Source organism: Carassius gibelio, chromosome A4, assembly GCF_023724105.1.
Source record: "Carassius gibelio isolate Cgi1373 ecotype wild population from Czech Republic chromosome A4, carGib1.2-hapl.c, whole genome shotgun sequence".
Taxonomy (NCBI): Eukaryota; Metazoa; Chordata; class Actinopteri; order Cypriniformes; family Cyprinidae; genus Carassius; species Carassius gibelio.
Window position 1 is genome coordinate 223,949 of NC_068374.1, and position 22,583 is coordinate 246,531.

The 22,583-nt window shown below is 41.8% G+C and overlaps 1 protein-coding gene across 1 annotated transcript in view; it reads right to left on the reverse strand.

Annotated features, from left to right (window-relative positions):
* The window catches only part of LOC127966565 (gastrula zinc finger protein XlCGF57.1-like), a 164,763-nt gene that overhangs the window by 137,500 nt on the left and 4,680 nt on the right, over positions 1-22,583 (reverse strand). The gene's annotated exons all lie outside the window — the stretch shown is intronic.

Consider the following 22,583-nt stretch of genomic DNA (forward strand, 5'->3'; position numbering starts at 1 on the left):
TTGTAACCTGTAGCCGAAGAACTGCTTCTCAATAATATTAACTCGTCTTTATCTTTAGGTCACGTCCCAAAATCATTTAAGCTGGCGGTTATCAAGCCTCTTATTAAGAAACCAAAACTAGATCCTAGTGAAGTGGCAAATTACAGGCCTATGATGTACTATTACTTTATCTACAGTCAAAAATCTGTGTGTTATATTAGACAGCAATTTGTCTTTTGAAAACCATATTTCACATGTGACAAAAACTGCATTCTTCCATCTCAGAAACATTGCCAAGCTACCAAACATGTTATACGTTTCTGATACAGAAAAGCTAGTTCATGCATTCATGACCTCTAGACTGGACTATTGTAATGCACTTCTAGGTGGTTGTCCTGCTTCTTCAATAAACAAGCTACAGGTAGTCCAAAATGCAGCAGCTAGAGTCCTTATGAGGTCAAGAAAATATGATCATATTACCCCAATTTTACAGTCTCTGCACTGGCTACCTATTAAGTTCCATATCAGTTACAAATTATCATTACTCACCTATAAGGCCCTAAATGGTTTAGCTCCTGCGTACCTAACTAGCCTTCTACCATGCTACAATCCATCACGCACCCTAAGGTCACAAAACGCTGGACTTTTGGTAGTTCCTAGGATAGCAAAGTCCACTAAAGTAGATAGTAGTAGGCTCCCAAACTCTGGAATAGCCTTCCTGATAATGTTCGGGGTTCAGACACACTCTCTCTGTTTAAATCTAGATTAAAAACGCATCTCTTTCATCTGCAGTTTCATCTGATCAAATGCGCATTCTTATTTTTAGCTTGGGTTAAACTAATTAATTTTACTTTGTTGGAACAGCAGCTATGCTAATGATGTCTCTATTTTGTTTCTATGTTTTGCCACAGGATTTACATCCCGTGGTAACTAGGATTTACACAAGCTCCAGTCTGGATCCAGAACACCTGAGAAGAGATGATGCTGACCCTCAGAGGACCCCAGATGATGCTAACCCTGAATCAACAAACAGAACTAACAATTATTGCTACAAGTGTGACTGCATCATATAATAATTGCTGTTAATAATGTTCGTCGTCTTGCTGACTATGTCTTGTATTAATTTTTCTGAAAAATCCTGTCATATTCGCACAAACTTACATCCACCACTTATAAGCTACAACTAAATATTGTAGTAATAAACGTAATTCTCTGCAAAGTTGCTTTGTAATGATTTGTATTGTAAAAGACGCTATAAAAATAAACTGGAATTGAATTGAATGACTCTGCTTAACAGACTTTCGACCAATTTTCAGTTTTAGTTTATCAGTATATAGGTAAAGCAACAGCATGAAATGACAGGATTCAGAAAAATCTATCACCCATAAGATTAAAATGCTTTACAGGTGAAATTAACAACATTGATTGGGCAGATTCCCTCTGCTAACTGAAATCCCAAGTTCAAGCATCAAAAACATCAATTCAATTATTCAATTCGGTTTAGACATTCAAAAGTTAAAGAAACAGAATACAGAATGCATCCATGCTTGGCAGCACAAAGTATCACAACTTAAGAAATTAACATACTTTTACAAAATAATATCTTGTAGAATATACTGTATTTATTGCTTTGTCAACGTTGTGATATGTCACACAGTCATGCCAATGAGTGTCTTTGACAAGTACCAAATAGTGATGGCTGGATGACGAAGTCAGAGCGTCTCCCAAATGGCAGGCCTTGAGGGGTGTTCCGATGAACCCAACCGATTAATAAGAAAATTATACATTCAAAACTGGAGTGCTTGTATCATACCATTATGTAACTTTTTGTATGTGCTTACCTCCTTAGATTGAATTAATGGACTGTGGAAAATGCTGTCCCTGGGACTGTTTGGGCAGAATTTCCACATCTGGAAGAAACGGTTGCCCTGCATGCATATTAAAGGGGTCATATGATGCTTTTTTAAAGATTATTTTGTGTATTTGGTGTAACAGAGTATGTTGACATGTATACCCCGTCTCTCTCAAAAGCATTGTTTTCTACAAAGTCCCTCCTTCCGACAAGCACAGTCTGCATTGTGATTGCCCAAACACTGCAAGCACTCGTCAGAAATGTAATACCCCTTTCCATAATCGTGAGCTTCATCTTTAAAAATAAATGTAAAGAAGTTAATAATGTCCTTAGATTTACCATCAGTTCAAGCCCTGATGAACAGAGTCGCGTGACAGACACAGTGATGAAGCTCATATGTGCTTGCTCTCTCACACTCACATAAGCTACCAGAGTTACCAGAAGGTCACCGGTTCAGGTCTCGGTCCTGGCAAGAGTTCTAGGTGGGAGGGAGTGAATGAACAGCGCTCTCTTCCACCTTCAATACCCATGGCTGAAGTGCCCTTTAGCAAGGCACTGAACCCCCATATCCCTGGGCGCTGGATATATAGCTGCCCACTGCTCTGGGTGTGTGTTCACAGAGTGTTCACTTCTCACTGCTGTGTGTGTGCACTTGGATGGTTAAATGCAGAGCACCAATTCCAAGTATGAGCTACCATACTTGGCAAATGTCACGACTAAAACTTAAACTAATAACAAAACATACATTCAGTAGCTGATTCAGAAGTGCCAGATTGTCATTGCAAAGTCAAAATTACCTCCTCTCCTAGATTCACGAAACCATAAAATGTATTGCTGTTCTGTAATGAATCCATCTACTTTCGGAAGGCCAAATAAAGTGCATTTGCTTTCACCTAGATACACACAGCATTTCCCTGACATGGCTGGTCCAACTGCGGTTACTGAAAACGCACCTTCATTCTTTGCATGAACATTTAGGCGGTGTGGTGGCCGACAACGTGGCCACACAGCAAGGCGGTAACTAAACCACACACACACACATGCATCTTTTTCTTTCATTTGTTTACATGCTATTTTGGTTGTCCTTTTAGTATATTTCGTAATTAAAACATTTCAGTTGCAGATCACCCTATATATATATTTCATAATAAAGACAGACACAACTTTGGTTCATTTTCACCACTTTATTTCTAATTTACACTTTTACCATACACGACTAGTTTGGGTGCACCCTTTCTAGTTATGAGTGGTATATTGTGTTAACAGTTATTTCTTTTGAGTTTAAGTTACCTGTGGCATTGGGGGGGAAGTGGTAACGGAGCTCTAATTATCAGTAGTAGCGACTACGCCACCCCTGGCTAAACGCCTGGGGAAAATAACACTTAAAGAAAAGCACACCGGTTCGTTCGCTCCCACAGAGCATCCACCAATGAGGCGTGAATCAATATAAGAATACAGCTTTATTATCATAAAGGTAAAAATGACCAAAATGAACACAAGTAGTTCAGAATAAATGGCCAGAGCCACAAGCGATAAAACAACAGGACTAAATCAAAAGGGTTAACTCAAAAGGTTACATCATAGAACTGGGGTGTCTCAGAAAGTGGGTCGGCCACACATGGAATGTGGCATTGGGGGGGAAGTGGTAACGGAGCTCTAATTATCAGTAGTAGCGACTACGCCACCCCTGGCTAAACGCCTGGGGAAAATAACACTTAAAGAAAAGCACACCGGTTCGTTCGCTCCCACAGAGCATCCACCAATGAGGCGTGAATCAATATAAGAATACAGCTTTATTATCATAAAGGTAAAAATGACCAAAATGAACACAAGTAGTTCAGAATAAATGGCCAGAGCCACAAGCGATAAAACAACAGGACTAAATCAAAAGGGTTAACTCAAAAGGTTACATCATAGAACTGGGGTGTCTCAGAAAGTGGGTCGGCCACACATGGAGCATCACAACAGCCCAAATTAAAGCAGCCTTCCCTTGTGGATTTCAATCTCAAAAGACACTCTAGTGGAATTACACTACAAACATAAGTTACACCCCACACTTTTGACAAAAGACCACCTCCACACCCTAGATAGCCGCCACTCTGATACACCCCACTCCTAAGTCAAAAGGAAGAGGGAAGAGAAAGAATAAACATTTTTTCTTTAAACATAAAACACACAGCATTGGGCTGATTACTGCTCAATTAACAAACTAATAACAGAAAAAAAACGATACAAAGCAAAATACCAAATAAATACCAGCAATAACCGCAGGAATAATAGTGGTAATAATAAATAATTATTATTTTTTAAAGATAAGGAAAAATGATAAGCAACAATAGGAATAATACACAATGACAAGAATGAAAAGAAACAAAATAAATGAAAATAAATCAAATGTTACAAGCAAACGAATTTAACCAAAAACATAACAATTCACACAAAAAACCGAAAGAAATGAGAAAGAAATCAAAAAATGAAATTAAAGCAAAACAGCAATGTCGCGGCTAGGCCATGCCGTCAAGCATGCCTCTTGAATGGCTAAAACATAACAAACAAGTTAAGATAAAAAAAATTATTTTACCTTCTAAGTGGTGATAATAAACGTAAACTCTACATACCAGCTTCAGATATCACTAATTAAGCGTGCACCCAGATCGCCCTTATGCTGATCACTGGGGAAGGAGAGAACACGTTATTCAATCGTCACCAACTCATTTGATCAGTACGGGTATGGTATGGGAATACCACTTACCGAATCCGGGGAGAAGCAAATCACCTACAGTCTGTTGTCCAACACACATATATGGTCGCTTTATTTCCAGTTGTCAAAATAACATCGCGAGGAAGATCAACCTTCTTTTTAGCGGTCATATAAACTCCCACGGGCCAACTCTAGCTGCACAGAAAACCTAGTAATTTCACCATACACCTGCCAGCCATCGGCAAAACGCCAAACACACATACCTCCAACTCAGAGCGGTGGAATCCCGGAAACGGCAGCAACGCCGTGACGCAATCAAATGACGTGCCTCTATGCTTGGAAATGCCGCTTTTATACCAACTGAGGTACCGCTTAATTATCGGCGAACTGGTATTCACCACAATCTACCCCCCTCAGCTTTTGCATCGCCGACCCGACGATGCACCAGCCAATAACAACCCCGTCACCTTAATTCCAAGGTCTAAAAATAGCCCCTATACAATTAGACCCGGAAGCCACTGTCCCGATCACCGTACGAGGGAGGTGGTGAAGGTTGGAGTGGTGACCTGCAGTTACTCGCCCTGTTCGTCTCACCCCTTCAACTACTTCCAACCCTAAAACTGATACCGGGGCAGGATGACTTTCTACCACCTCTACTTCACCAGAGGTACCTATAAGCCCTGGATCAGCCAAGTCTAGTACCCCCTCTGGTGACCGATCTTCGTTGCATGCCGGTGAATTAGGCACCACACTCTCCCTGCTCAATACATTGGAACCACCAGCTATTACTTGTACCAAATCAATCTCCTCTTCCTCCTCCTCTTCCTGCATAGGCACCTCTCTAAACTCTAACTGCTGCTGTGGTGGTTCTACCGCAAAATCACTACCCTGTACCCGCCCTTTCAATAAGGAACGGTGTACATTCCTCACCTTACTCAAATCGTCCCTGGGAGCAATGGAATAAACCCCACCACCTTCCGAAGGAGCCCGCACTACCTGATACTCAATCGAACTCCACACATCCTGGATCTTATGCCGACCTTTATGACCATATTCTCGCAGGTACACCCGCTGGCCCTCCACCAAAGGTACATCCCGTACCTGCTGGTCATGCTTCATTTTCCGTCGCTTGGCTGCCTCCTGTAATCGCCCTTGTGCCCATTCAAAAGCCGTATGCAACCTGGCTTAATGCTCCAGAATCCATTCGTGTATACTACCAGCCACTGGTTCCTGTACCCTACCCAACAGGAAATCCACAGGCAATCGTGGTTCCTGTCCCAGCATCAAAAAATAGGGTGACTCACCAGTGGCTTGATGAGGGGTGGTATTATAATAGAAGAGAAGCTGAGGCAAACATGACACCCAGTCCCTCTTCCTGGACACTGGTAAAGTACGTAACAGATTGTGCAAAGTCCGATTAAAACGTTCGCATTGACCGTTACCTGCCGGATGATAAGGGGTCGTACGAGACTTCTCCACTCCATACAGGCCGCACAACTGGCGAATAAGTGCGGACTCGAAGTTCCGTCCCTGATCTGAGTGCAACCGGCCTGGAATACCAAACTTGTAAAACCACTCATTGACCAAGACCTGAGCAACAGTTTCAGCCCGCTGGTCCCGTGTAGGAACAGCAAGAGTATATTTGCTGAAGACGTCAGTCATTACCAGCACATTTTCTACCCCTGAGGTCGAAGGCTCTAACAACGTATAGTCAATGGCCAGAATCTCATTAGGCCGTGATGCCAACAAATGACCCATGAAACTCTGCGCCACTGGCCGTGTGTCTTTAGCAGACTGACATCTTTCGCATTCCTGGCACCAGCGGGCCACATCTGATGCTAACCCGGGCCAATAACACCTTTGCCGAACTAATTCAGCAGTTCGCTCAATGCCCTGATGTCCATGACATTGATGCAACTGTGTCAGCACCTCGGTCTTCAAAACAGATGGTAATATCAGCTGCAAGAACTCCTCTCCGCCCTCCGGGCACTGAACCCTACGGTACAGTGTCCCATCTTGTTCTACAAAACGGTCCCACTGGCGGAGTAACTTCAATGCCTCCACAGACAGCCCCTGCCTCTCCTCAACCCTGGGACGGGCCTTCCGCCTCCAAAATGGCAGGAGCTCCGAAATAACTGGATCCTCCGTCTGCAATAAACAGACATCAACACCAGAAGGACCAGGTAAAGTAGTGATAGCTGCTTGCTGTACCTCGACAACTGATCTGACCTCCTCTACTTGCTGCAGCAATGCTGGTATTGCTGCTCCCGGGGCTAATGCATGCAATGGCCCCTCTTCTGGAAAATTCTGGCGGGAAAGAGCATCGGCATTCACATTACTTTTTCCCGACCTGTACCGTATCTGAAAATTAAAAGCAGCCAACTGGGCAGCCCACCGCTGCTCGGTGGCCCCCAATTTTGCTGAAGACAAATGACTCAAGGGATTGTTATCCGTGAAGACAACACACCGACTACCCAACAGGTACTCCCGGAATTTTTCAGTCATGGCCCACTTGAGCGCCAGAAACTCCAGCTTCATAGAGCTGTAGTTAGACATGTTGCGCTCAGTGGGCCTTAGACCGCGACTAGCATACGCAATAGGACGTATTTTCCCTTCCTGTTCCTGAGAAAGGACTGCTCCCAGGCCACCATGGCTAGCATCGACCTCCAGGATAAAGGGTTGGGAAAAATCTGCGTAAGCAAGTACGGGGGCAGTAGTGAGTTTATCCTTCAAGTCCTTAAAGCTCTGTTGGCACAGTTCGCTCCAAGCCGCCATAAAACCCAATCCAACTTGCTTCCTAGGCCTAGCCCTAGCACTCGAAAACTCTGCCGCTAACTTATGCAGGGGGGCTGCAATCCTAGCAAACCCCTCCACAAACCGACGGTAATAGCTAGCAAAGCCGAGAAAAGAGCGCAGCTCTGTAACATTAGTCGGACAACGCCACTGAGCCACCGCCTGGATCTTACTAGGGTCTGTAGCCACCCCCTTAGAGGAAATCACATGGCCTAAGTACTTCACCTCAGACTGAAGAAACACACACTTCTCCAGCTTAGCCTTTAAGCCCTCCCGATCCAGTCGACTCAAAACCACCTCCAGCCTCTCCAAGTGCTGCTCGACAGAAGAAGAAAAGACCACAATGTCATCCAGGTACAACAATAATGACTGGCACTGTTGATCACCAAACAGACGTTGCATGAGTCTCTGGAAGGTACTAGGCGCATTGCAGAGCCCAAATGGCATCCTATTCCACTCGAATAGGCCAAAGGGGGTGCAGAAAGCGGTCTTATACTTATCCCCCTCCCTAACAGGAACCTGGTTATACCCACTGGTTAAATCCAGAGTCGAAAACCAGCGTGCACCAGTTAGGGCATCCAGAGACTCCTCGATGCGAGGTAAGGGAAAAGCATCCTTCCTCGTCTTGGCGTTCAACTGGCGGTAATCTACACACATGCGTAAATTCCCATCTTTTTTCTTTACAAGCACAATTGGAGAGGCAAAAGGGCTACAACTTTCTCGGATGACCTGGGTCTCCAACAACTGGTTAATGTGTGCCCGTACTGCTTCATAATCAGTTGGAGGTACACGGCGATACCGCTGCCGAACAGGAACATCATCTAGTAATGGGATATCATGCGAGATCAAGTCGGTACATCCTAAATCTCCTTCAAAAGTGGAAAACACAGACTGATACTTCCGAAGGAGATCTTTAACCTTAACCCGATCTTCCCCCGACAAAAGAGACAAATCTACTGTATCCAGCAGATCCTGTGCATAAGAAACACCAGTCTGGGAAGAAACAGAACAGACAGTACCAGGCTTAACCTCTGAGACCCCAGGGGGTAATGAAACAACAGATACGCTCGTCAATGAGCCTATAACACGACGAGGGAACAACAGAACATCTGTAGTCCCCACATTAACCACAGGAACATAGACTGTACCCCTAATCACTCTGACTAGTGCTGGGGAGATTAATAACCCCATGGGGAGCCCACCCTCGGGGGGCTCAAGAAGTACTACACTGTCAGAGTAATGCTCAGAGCAGGTGGCCGCTACCAATTTAATGGTGCCACCTGGGACACGACCTGCTCGAGGACCACGTACCCTCACTGCACCAGACTTCCCAGAAGCAGGCTGAGTACTCACTTGGTGACAATATTGTAACGCCTGAAAGACTAACTTGGGCACAGCTGATACTAGTGGAGACTCAAAAAGGGAAGGCCCGTGCTGCCCAAAAAGTTCCTGATAGCAACGACCCAAGATATTCATCCCCAAGACACCTGGTGCCTGGGCACAAAAACCACCAGGAGGGTCCCGGACAACCAAGACACCACATTTTGGCAACAACTTCCCACATAGTTCAACGCTTAACTCCATGTATCCTATGTAAGGGATAGACAACCCATTGGCGGCTCTAAGCTGTAACCACTGACAAGTCTTAAGACGGTCCTGACCCCAAGGCTCGAAATGCTCCCGAAAACAACTTTCAGTGATTGTGGAAACCATGGATCCCGTGTCAACTAAACAAGGAACTGGCACACCACCCATTACCACCATCAAATGAGGACAAGACGACATTAACTGCATCACAGAATCACCTCTACCTGGAATATCAGAGCCAGAGTGGCCCCCTACCGAACTGTGGCTCAACAACTCGGCGGGAACTAGTTTCCCGACTCCGCACCTGAACGAGGGAATGCCCCTACTAAAGCCCTAGTATTAGGACGGGTGACAGAGGGAGAGCGGGGTGGGACCCTTTCCCCATCGCAATCCCTCGCAAAATGACCAGGTTTTTGGCACCTCCTACAGGTCACAGGGCCACCTACTGCTCGAACACTGCGTGACGGGTTTTGTAACTGAGCAACACTTTGAGTAAGCCGAGTTAACTGTTCCTGCTGCAGTTTCAACATCTCTCTAACCTCACTCATTTCTACAGACGGAGAGGGTTGGTCCACCCGTGAAGGTGCACTGCTTTGAACCCCATACTGAAAGCCATGGGCTAAGGGGACGGAATGACTACGGCTTCTTGTACCCCCAGGCAAACCCTCCCGTTCCCATCGAATAGCTTCACTACGAACATGCAGTAATGTTACTTCGGGTTGACGACGGACCAATTGCTTTAACTCACGACGTAGCGTACTATCAAGGACGTTTTCCACGAATTGATCGCGCAACAAAGTTTCTGCATTGGACAACATAACCGGTGACCTCTGCTTCACCCTCTCCAGGAGGCCCATCAGGACAAGAGAGAACTCTAAAAGAGTCTCTCCCTCCTGTTGCCTTCTGGAGAAAAAGGCTTCTTGCAAGGAGACATAGGACTGGGTATCCCCATACAATTCCCTTAAGGCGGCAATGATCTTATCTGGATCCTCCCGTTCACTTGCTGGCCTATATCTAATTTCCTCACGTGCCTCCCCCTCCAGGTGATCAAACAAAAAGAATGACTGGTCTGCCGTAGATAAGTGCCGGGCCCGAATACAAGCCTGCACTTCTTCAACCCATTCATTAATTCCCAAGCCAGACCTGCCGTTAAATTTGGGGCATTTTCTGTCCCTAGGTACCAATACAAACCGCTCCGCTACGGCAACACCAGCTGAAACAGATGGCGTTGCTGCAGGGAACTCTGGTACATGGTCACTGCTAGGACCAGGTACACTGGCCTGGGCCTGCTCCTGACGCAGCTTTAAATTATCGGCTTTTAATTGGGCTACAAGTTCTCGTAATTCCCTTAACTCGTCTTCCATGATGACAAAATAAGGAATACCACTTACCAAGGTAAAGGAATTCAGCCCAAACAGACACTCCTAACCAAATGGACACCGCTGTTTTGCTTGTACTAGACGCAAAAAAACAACACCACAAGAAAAGATGAAAAAACAAAAACAGCTAGAACGCAAATTGAAAATCCAGGGAAACAAAAACAGCTAGAATAAAAACATCCACGCCTCAAGTTGATGTCTCATACTGAGAGCAAACCCTGCCGACTACGCCAAATGTGGCATTGGGGGGGAAGTGGTAACGGAGCTCTAATTATCAGTAGTAGCGACTACGCCACCCCTGGCTAAACGCCTGGGGAAAATAACACTTAAAGAAAAGCACACCGGTTCGTTCGCTCCCACAGAGCATCCACCAATGAGGCGTGAATCAATATAAGAATACAGCTTTATTATCATAAAGGTAAAAATGACCAAAATGAACACAAGTAGTTCAGAATAAATGGCCAGAGCCACAAGCGATAAAACAACAGGACTAAATCAAAAGGGTTAACTCAAAAGGTTACATCATAGAACTGGGGTGTCTCAGAAAGTGGGTCGGCCACACATGGAGCATCACAACAGCCCAAATTAAAGCAGCCTTCCCTTGTGGATTTCAATCTCAAAAGACACTCTAGTGGAATTACACTACAAACATAAGTTACACCCCACACTTTTGACAAAAGACCACCTCCACACCCTAGATAGCCGCCACTCTGATACACCCCACTCCTAAGTCAAAAGGAAGAGGGAAGAGAAAGAATAAACATTTTTTCTTTAAACATAAAACACACAGCATTGGGCTGATTACTGCTCAATTAACAAACTAATAACAGAAAAAAAACGATACAAAGCAAAATACCAAATAAATACCAGCAATAACCGCAGGAATAATAGTGGTAATAATAAATAATTATTATTTTTTAAAGATAAGGAAAAATTATAAGCAACAATAGGAATAATACACAATGACAAGAATGAAAAGAAACAAAATAAATGAAAATAAATCAAATGTTACAAGCAAACGAATTTAACCAAAAACATAACAATTCACACAAAAAACCGAAAGAAATGAGAAAGAAATCAAAAAATGAAATTAAAGCAAAACAGCAATGTCGCGGCTAGGCCATGCCGTCAAGCATGCCTCTTGAATGGCTAAAACATAACAAACAAGTTAAGATAAAAAAAATTATTTTACCTTCTAAGTGGTGATAATAAACGTAAACTCTACATACCAGCTTCAGATATCACTAATTAAGCGTGCACCCAGATCGCCCTTATGCTGATCACTGGGGAAGGAGAGAACACGTTATTCAATCGTCACCAACTCATTTGATCAGTACGGGTATGGTATGGGAATACCACTTACCGAATCCGGGGAGAAGCAAATCACCTACAGTCTGTTGTCCAACACACATATATGGTCGCTTTATTTCCAGTTGTCAAAATAACATCGCGAGGAAGATCAACCTTCTTTTTAGCGGTCATATAAACTCCCACGGGCCAACTCTAGCTGCACAGAAAACCTAGTAATTTCACCATACACCTGCCAGCCATCGGCAAAACGCCAAACACACATACCTCCAACTCAGAGCGGTGGAATCCCGGAAACGGCAGCAACGCCGTGACGCAATCAAATGACGTGCCTCTATGCTTGGAAATGCCGCTTTTATACCAACTGAGGTACCGCTTAATTATCGGCGAACTGGTATTCACCACATACCTATGTGTGGAAGGTGGAGGTTTGACGCTGTCTGGGCAAAGCGCTGCACTTCAGTGTAGGTCCATTCTAATAAAGGACCAGCTGGCGCCAGTGGCCGCCATTTTGTTCCAGTGGTTGAGCCCATGTTGCAGATTAGCTGGGGGGATGTAGGGTTGTTTATTTGTTTGTTTTATTTTTATTTTATTTTTTTTAATTGTTTGTTTTTGTATATAATTAATTTATTTATGACCCATGTCTTTATTTTTGGTGAATGAATTATAGTATTCATTCTAATTGGATTTAATTGGTGTTTGTTCTTGGTGTGTGTAATGGGCTAGTCCTTTGTGTATATAAGTTTCCCGATGTGTGGCATTTGAGAGGCCATGTTTTTCTTTGTCTTGTTTGTTTGTTTGTTTGTTTGTTTGTTTGATTGATTGATTGATTGATTATTGTTCAGTTTTGATTCTCTTTAGTTTACATTTTGTTTATGGGCCCAGACCTGACTTTATTTTCATTCAGTTTTTCAAGTTATTTAATTTGTAACTTTGTTTGGCATTTAATAAATTATTTATTGTTTGGAAATCCTGTGTTCTTTGCCCTTGACTGCTTGGTCCTTCACATATGGTGTCAGAAGTGGGATCGGCAGAGGGTGCAGGTTTCCTATTTTGGGGGGGGTTTCGCTTTCTGTCGTCCCTGTTTTTTTTTTTTTGAGCTATGAGTCGGTCTGGAAGAAAAGGGGCACAAAGGATTGTGCCAATGGAAGCACAGGAAGGAGAGGTGGAGACCATAGAGGATGGAGAGGAGATTGTCACAGAGGAGTCTGGAGGTCAGGAGCCAACGCTTGCAGATCTGACAAGTTTGTTCCGAGCCCACATGACACAAATGGATGCACGGGAGGCCGGGAGGGCCCAAGAGCAAAAGGAACAATAATGACGATTTAAGGTATTGCAGCATCAGTTTGGCCTGCTTCAGATGGAGGTGCAAGGTTGTACTCATACTCCACCCACCCCTGGTCCATTTTCTATGAATTCATGTCCTGGGGAAAGGCAGGATGGTGACCTTGATTCTGACTGGCCAATTTCTAAAAGGAGTGCAAAGGAAAGTCACCACATGGACCATGATAGAGGTCAGTCCTTGATTAAAGAGCCTAGATTAGAAAAATTAAGTGACTCTGATGACATAGAACACTTTTTGATAACCTTTGAGAGGATTGCTGCAGCGTGTTGTTGGCCTAAGGCTGACTGGGCATTCCGCCTGATTCCCCTACTGACTGGTAAGGCCCGAGCGGCATATGTGCTGATGGATATTGATGACTCTCTTGACTATGATTGTGTTAAGTCGGCTATTCTGAGGAAGTACGACATTAGTTCAGAAACTTATCGACAAAGATTTCGTTCTCTGGAGGTTGAATCATCCGAGAGTCCCAATGAGCTGTATGCCAGACTGAAGGAGCTGTATGGGAAGTGGATTCGCCCTAAAGGTAAAACTATTGAGGAAATTGGAGAAATAATCATTCTTGAGCAGTATCTCCGAATGCTCTCTCCTGAGCTTCAGGTATGGATCCGTGAGCGGGGCCCTGATACTGCTGCTGAAGCTGCATCATTAGCGGATGTGTTTGTTGCTGCCCGGGGAAGGAATCAGTCGTGGAGTTGGCGGGGTGGGAGAGATTCTCGCAAGCTCCATATCTTTCATCCGGCTCAGTGCAACTCCTCTGGTAAGCCTACTGTAGGAGGAAAATCTGACTCTGTGATATCTTTTAAACCACCTAAGAAAGTGCCTATTTGTTACCTGTGTGGCCAAGAGGGTCATACTAAACCTGTTTGCCCGAAGAACGTTGTCAAGCTCTCTCAAGTGTGTTATGTGCCCAGAAATAATGCAGTTCCTGTAAAGCCTGGACTGTCCTTAAGGATGACCACTGTAGAAGTGAACGGTAAAGAACTCCATGCTCTAGTTGACACTGGCAGTGACCAGACATTGGTACACAGACAGTTTGTTTCACCTGCCTTGATTAATCCTTCTGACGAGACCGATATGCTGTGTCCATGGTGATAATAAACTGTTACCTACCGCGGGTCTTTACATCAAAGTACAGGGACAGACTTATCTCCTGGACGTTGGGGTGGCAGATAATTTGCCGTATCCTGTGATTCTGGGGCATGATTTACCAGTGCTTCTAGATTTACTGCAGCCGGAACAGCTTTGCAATGTTGTAGTCACCCGGGCAAAAATGAAACAGGCAGAGGATCCGGCGCAGACACTCAGTACTTTACCTTTCTTCGATGCGGATATTGAAGTGGAACCTTCAAAGTTGCTGAGGTCCCGTAGTGAAAGACGACGGGATAAGCTTGCATATAATGTTTCCAAAGTACCAGCTAACCTCTCATGTGACTTGTTTCAAAGTTTCCAGGTGCCCACTAACGTTATCCAGCTCCAGCAGGAAGACGTCAGCCTGGCTCCGTACCTCAAGAGAGCAGAACATGAAGCTACAGGCAATTCTGATGACACTGACTCTGCCGAAAGGTATTTATTCCAAAAAGGAATTCTTTATCGCCAGTTTGAGTCGACAAACCAACTTGTCGTGCCACAATGTGTCAGAGAGGTAATCCTCCAGTTGAGCCATTCATTTCCCTGGGCTGGCCACCTAAGAAAACACAAGACCTTAGCTCGCATCAAAAGACACTTCTACTGGCCGGGACTAAGGAGGGATGTGACTCAATACTGTAAAAGTTGTCCTGAGTGTGAGAAAGTCTCCATGAGAAGCCCTTCCAGAGCTCCATTACAACCCCTACCGGTTGTGGGTACACCATTTGAGAGACTTGGTATGGACATTGTGGGCCCTGTAGAAAGGAGTCAAGCTGGAAATAGATTCATGCTTGTCATAACTGATTATGCAACTAGATATCCCGAGGTTTTCCCGATGAAGTCCATTAACCCTTTCGAGTCGATTAACGCATATATGCGTTTTGAGTCATTTTCACCTGATAACCCTGAAAAGAACTTAAATTACACTCTCAGTTTTAATCGTACAGATAAGAGCAATACATCTATCGAATCTGTAAAGGGTCTAGTTTTTTTTGGATACAGACATAATAACAAAAAACCTTTGTGCACTTATAAAATAAAGATAACAAACAAGGTGCGCTGTCTACAGTCTTTATCTCCGCTGATCGTCATGTACAAACATTTCATTAAAATGAACTGTAACTCCGTGAATACTCAACGAAGAGACATGAGAGAGATATCTATAGAAAGCCTGGAATGTCTACTTTTAAACTAAACAAGTGCTGCCGAAAACAAATATTCTGAGATAAAGTAATCCATATGAAAACAACGCAATGTCTGTTTTTCATATCTCCGCTCATTATATCTAATGTGACCACGCCCCCGCTTAACGCGCTATTCAGATTCAAACTGAAGCGTGCGGCTTGAATACGCCCACACAGAAGAAAAAGCAGCGAGACTATTCTTCAAGTTTTTATTTTATTTTACTGTTTGCTTCGCGATGAGAGGAATAAGACATAATTCACCCCAAAAAGAATGTGGCTGAGGATTTGAGAAATGGATTTCCTCAGAAAAAAGAATGAAGCGCTTTATTCAGCAGAGATCATAAACATGAGTAAGTCTCTTTTTATTTATTTGTACTAGTTTTCACATAACGTGTAAACATTTTACTAGTTAGGCTTTTTCCAAATACTTTTTCCAAACTATAATTCCTGACTAAATGTATAATCAAGTGAAACATTATGAAGTTTCAATAACAATATACAATACTATACCATTCAAAAGCTTGATGTAAATAATATAAATGTGACAAATAGAGATAACTCTAACAAATGTAAAAACAATGCAGTTCTTTCGATTTATTCCCCCTAAAAAAAACCTGAAAAATATTATCAGCTCTTTTCAACATTAATAATAATAATGATAATAAATGGGGTTTATTTGGTAGAAAATAAGATTGTTAAAAGGATTTCTGAAGGATTGTGTGACTAGAGAAAGGATGCCAAAAAATTTGCCCTCAGAGTGGCACAGTTGAATGAGAGGCTCATTATGCAGCTCATTATGCAGGCCTTTGTCTTCACAGGTGTAAATCACAATGATATTCATGATAGTTGACGCCTACTCGCATATGACTTTTACCAACAAAAAGTGTTTTAGAAAATTTAAATCAATATATTGTTTTCTGTGAGTGAGTAAACAAGATGATTTTCACATAATTTAGAAAGAAAAATTCTAGGCTACAAGCTCCAGTTCTCAACTTTTCTGGCAACCAATTTTATTTATGTGTTTTATTGCCTTATTCAAGTGATTTAACATTTTTAGTTTTTCACTAACCATGCATAACATTTTTTTTCTCAAAAATACAATCATGTACATGCATGCATTTCACATATTATTATAGCCCAGTTTGTGCTGATTACAGTGATATTAGACTTTACCCATTTAGATATTTATAAGAAACTGAAAAAAGCACAAATGTCAGGGCATGACAAAACTTCTCAAGGCCCCAAAAATACCCTTAGACTCCAGAGGGTTAAAGCCAAGTACGTAGCAACATGCTTGATACAACTTTTTTCCCAGAGTCGGGTTTCCCTGTCAGATTCTTACGGATCAGGGCACTAACTTTATGTTGACTCTCTTAAAACAGGTGTATAAGCTTCTGGGTATCAAGAGTTTACGTACAACTCCTTATCATCCGCAAACCGATGGCCTCACTAAGCGTTTCAATCAAACACTCAAACAAATGCTTCGCAAGTTCATCAGTGAGTCGGGTAAGGATTGGGACTAGTGGTTGCCACACCTCCTGTTTGCATATAGAGAAGTTCCCCAAGCCTCGACTGGGTTCTCTCCTTTTGAGTTATTATATGGACGGGAAGTGAGAGGCCCTTTGACCCTGCTTCGTGAGCTGTGGGAAGGAACCCAGGGTAGTGGGGACTTGGTAAATGTGATCTCTTATGTTCTGCAGATGAGGGATCGGTTGGAGGCGATGGCGAGACTGGCTCAAACTCACATGGCTGAGGCACAGCGATCTCAGAAGTCATGGTATGATCGGTCCACATGTGAAAGGAGTTTTAAACCCTGGCCAGAAAGTGTTGGTGATGTTACCAAGTCAGGAGAGTAAACTATTGGCGAAATGGCAGGGTCCATTTGAGATCCAGCGGAAACTGGGGCCCACCACTTGTGAAATTGCCACACCAGGCCTGGACCGGCCTAGTAAAGTGTTGCACAATTTGCTGAAAGCGTGGATTCCTCGTCCTGAGAAAGAGTCACAAGTTCTGATGATTCAACAGGTGATGGATGAAGAGGAACTGGAGGAGCAATATTTGCCTCAGCCGGTCCCCGAATGTGTTAATTTGGAGCATTTGCCAAAGGATCGCCAATCCCAAGTAAGAGCAAGTATCTGACCACCATTGACCTCGCCAAAGGATATTGGCAAATTCCTCTCACACTTCAATCTAGAGAGTTGACTGCCTTTCGAACCCCATGGGGGCTATTCCATTTTAGGGTCCTCCCTTTTGGCCTGCATGGGGCTCCAGCCACTTTTCAGAGGCTCATGGACCAGATATTACATGGTTTGTCTTTTACGGCCGCCTATTTAGATGAGATTGTTATCTACAGTGACACATGCGAACAGCACCTACAACATCTTCAAGAAGTTCTGCTGCGACTCAAGCAAGCTGGCCTCACCATCAATCCACTCAAATGTGCTGTAGCCCGAACTGAAATTGAATATCTAGGCTATGTCATTGGTAAAGGGGTCGTCAGACCCCAGGTAAAAAAAGTCCAAGTCATTCAACAGTGTCCTTTACCCCAAACACGGAAAGAATTGAGATCATTCCTTGGTATGGCAGGTTTTTATAACCGATTCATTCCCAATTTCTCTGGCAGAGCAGCAGCATTGACCGATATGGTGGGCTTGAAATTCCCCAACCGACTTCACTGGTCTGAGGAAGCAAAGATGGCTTTTCAAGTCATCCAGACTGCCCTGGGTGAGGACCCTGTGTTGCATAATCCTGATTTTAATGAACCGTTTATTGTGCAGACCGATGCTTCGGAACGAGGCATTGGAGCTGTGCTACTGCAAGGGCCAGCCGATGGACGACAACTGGTGGCTTGTATTAGCCGTAAGCTCTTCCCGCGAGAGGTCCGGTATTCTACAATCGAAAAGGAGTGCTTGGCTGTGAAATGGGCTCTGGATTCCCTAAAATATTATCTGCTGGGGAGAGAGTTTATTATGGAAACTGACATAAGGCTCTACAGTGGTTGAAGAGGATTAAGGACACAAATTACTCGGTGGTACTTCGTTGTCCAGTATGTTCCAGGGAAAGCCAATGCTATGGCTGATTTCCTCTCTCGCTGTGTGAGCGAGGTCTTTGAAGTGGGGGGGAGTGTGATGGCCGACAATGTGGCCACACAGCAAGGCGGTACCTAAACCACAAACACAGACATGCATCTTTTTCTTTCGTTTGTTTACATGCTATTTTGGTTGTCCTTTTAGTATATTTCGTAATTAAAACATTTCAGTTGCAGATCACCCTATATATATATATATATATATATATATATATATATATATATATATATATATATATATTCATAATAAAGACAGACACAGCTTTGGTTCATTTTCACCACTTTATTTCTAATTTACACTTTTACCATACACGACTAGTTTGGGTGCACACTTTCTAGTTATGAGTGGTATATTGTGTTAACCATTATTTCTTTTGAGTTTAAGTTACCTATGCGTGGAAGGCGGAGGTTTGACGCTGTCTGGGCAAAGCGCTGCACTTCAGTGGAGGTCCATTCTAATAAAGGACCGGCTGGCGCCAGTGGCCACCAATTTGTTCCAGTGGTTGAGCCCATGTTGCAGATTAGCTGGGGGGATGTAGGGTTGTTTATTTGTTTTTTATTTGTTTGTTTTTGTTTTAATTGTTTATGTATATAATTAATTTGTTTATGACCCATGTCTTTATTTTTGGTGAATGAATTATAGTATTCATTCTAATTGGATTTAATTGGTGTTTGTTCTTGGTGTGTGTAATGGGCTAGTCCTTTGTGTATATAAGTTTCCCGATGTGTGGCATTTGGTAGGCCATGTTTTTTTTTTCTTGTTTGTTTGTTTGATTATTGTTCAGTTTTGATTCTCTTTAGTTTACATTTTGTTTATGGGCCCAGACCTGACTTTATTTTCATTCAGTTTTTCAAGTTATTTAATTTGTAACTTTGTTTGGCATTTAATTATTTTTTGTTTGGAAATCCTGTGTTCTTTGCCCTTGACTGCTTGGTCCTTCACAGGCGGCATTACGCAAATATTTCCACACAGTGATGTAGACATGGAGGTGTGTTTGAATGAGTAGTTTTAGGGGGCGGGAGTCTTAACTTTGATAAAGATTATCTCTTTGGATTTGAGACTTTAGTCTTTGCAACTTTACAGATCTTTTTAATGCACCAAGAGCTTATAACACTCCAAAGAGAAAGGAGTGCAATCAACTGTTCATCACCCAAAGATACTATGTATATTTTTTAATGCAGCTTTAAAAATAATACACATGTTTGATAAACTTGTAAACAGTTGTGCAAAATGTTGTGGCAGAAATACAATGTACAATTAAGTCAGACTTTATGCAAATAAAAAAAAAGAAATAACCTCCCTCACAAATGTGGAAGTAAGCCTATGGATGAGACTTCCGGTTCATTAGCCACTATAAATAGGGAAATAATGAGAAGAATAACAACAGCTGTAAAACTGTTTACACTACAAACCAATGTGTTCATAATTAAGATAATAAATTAAAGTAATATGATGCACCAACTTTCAATATCAAGCAAAACAAACTATTTTGTTCAGCTAAAAATAGCTTTACTGAGTGGATGCAAATGAGACCGGAAGCCAGACCCATAGATTTTATAAATGGCCGTACCCATTTTCACTAAAAGAAAAAGGTTGATATAGTGGGGGAAGCATGACATCACTTTGTAGGCCAACTGGCTGTTAGCATCACACTTGCCAATAGGAATTTCTATAGGCTTTTGGATTATCTGAAAAAATAGGCTCGGTTTCTCAATCATAGTTCATGAAATGTACGTTTTGTCAATTAAGATAATCTTCACAAAATAATATAACTCATGAGTTTTGAAGCCTAAATACAAGTGCCAGAATTAAAAAGCTAAACCTAGGCTAATAAGTGAAGAACACCACAGCTGCTCACCTTCAACATCACAACCACATTTCTGACAACTTTTTAACTTATTTTTAGAAACATGTTCAATGAAAAGGATTTACTCAGTGGGTACATTTTAAATCCACTTTATATTATAAAAAACATAATACATTTGTTTATGCATGTGTAGCATAGCTACGGAGGAGTAAATTACACTATAAATACCAAAACATAAGTCTTTTGTTCTTTTATTTGTGATGATTTTGACTCACATTTTACAAAAACCCAATAAATCTCAACAAGTTTTTCTTTATAATCCTCATAAGGCTGCAGTTCTCTTGGTTGATTGTACATGTGTTTTTCCACAATTCCATTCAACTTTCTGTTAACATGCTTGGATACAGCACTCTGTGAACATCCAGCTTCTTTGGCAATTAATATTTGTGACTTAACCTCCTTGTGAAAGGTGTCAATGATTGTGTTCTGGACAACAGTCAAATCATCAGTCTTCCCCGTGATTGTGTTACTTAGTGAATCAAAATGAGAGACCATTTTGAAGGCTCAGGAAACCTTTGCAGGTGTTTTGAGTTAATGAGCTGATTGGCATTTCACCATATTCTAATTTGTTGAGAAAGTGATTTTGTGGGGTTTTGTTAAATACACAATTTATTTAATAAAGTTTCTTAATTTGAGTTGAATTACTGAAATAAATTTAATTCTAATTCTAATTCTAATTTATTGATGCACCTGTAAATGTTTTCACATAAAAAAATATTTATTTATGTGCTTTGCAAGTCCATCAGATGTACCCTTCTGGGAAATGAAATACATATAATATACATAATAAATAGATACAGTGTATGCATTGTAGGTATTACTTTTTTTTCCTTTTCTTTTTAAATTACGGCCTAAATTTATATATTCAATTGAAAATATGAAAGTTAGACATGACTACTGCAAAATACTTTAATTAAGCTTGTTATAAAAGAATTGTAAAATTAACCGCTTGAAAACCTGAAAATACAGTGATTAATACTATTACTTGTACTACTAAAGATTACTAGCTAACCATCACATAATAGTCAATGAGATGAATCAGCTTATTATATTGTTGTTTTTATTATTTGTAGTATTAAACCTTTACAATTAATCCAGAACGTGGCAGCAAGATTAATTTTTAATGAGCCGAAAAGAATACACTTCACACCTCTGTTTATCAATTTGCACTGGCTTCCAATAGCTGCTCGCATAAAGTTCAAGGCATTGATGTTTGCCTACAAAACCACCGCTGGCTCTGCCATCATTTACCTAAATTTGTTCCTTCAGACTTATGTGCCCTCTAGAAGCTTGCATTCTGCAAGTGAACGTCGCTTGATTGTGCCATCCCAAAGAAGCACAAAGTCACTTTTACAGACTTTTAAATTAAATGTTCCCTCCTGGTTGAATGACCTTCCCAACTCAATCCAAGCAGCTGAGTCCTTAGCCATCTTAAAGAATCAGCTTAAAACACATCTCTTCCATCTTTATTTGACCCTCTAACTTTAACACTCAATATCCTAATTCTTTAAAAATCTAACTACCTTTCTAATCTTTTGTATTCTATTTTCTTTTCATTTATGATGCAGTTGATGATGTGTGTGTGTGTGTGTGTGTGTGTGTGTATACATATGTATACGTAAATATATGTGTGTGTGTGTGTGTTTGTAAAGACCTCTAACACTAGCTTGCTCTATTCTTTTTCTATTCTATCTGTTATCTTTTTATTTATTATTGTTACGACCTCTAGGGGATAGCCGTAACAGAAAAGACTTCACACCAGAAAGATGCCAAAGAAAGCTATTTTATTTTCTATTAACGGGAATCTTTTCAGGGGTAGACAAGGCCAAAACAACAAACAAAACAAACTTTGCTTTGAAACTAAATAACCTCAAATGGAAATAAAGAAAACAAAAATACAGACCAACTTACCTACCTCCCTTAACCATAAACAAAGTGAGAAAAAGATACATATAAATAAAATGGCGTCTAACCCCCTACATCCCTTAGTGTGGCAAAATATAATTAACAGAAATATTTACAAAGTTATTTACAAAAGTTTCCAGCCGTATACAAAGCAGAATCAGAATCCAAATCTTAGTCAAAAACAGGCAATGTTCAGAGAAACAGGAGATCCAGCATATGAACTAACAATGACAGACACTTAACAGATTCACTACACAGAATTATATCTCTCTGATATAACACTCACTACCAAATGACAAAGATACAAACAATAGCATACAAAACTTTAGAATGCTAACGAAACCAGAAAGCAGTCAACAAGGCTCAAAAGGCCTAGAAGAGTGTTTGGGGCGGTCCTTATATCTGGTTCATGTGTATAGTTGGACCAATCAACATCTTCAGCTGGTTAACAGTGGCCACATCCACCTGG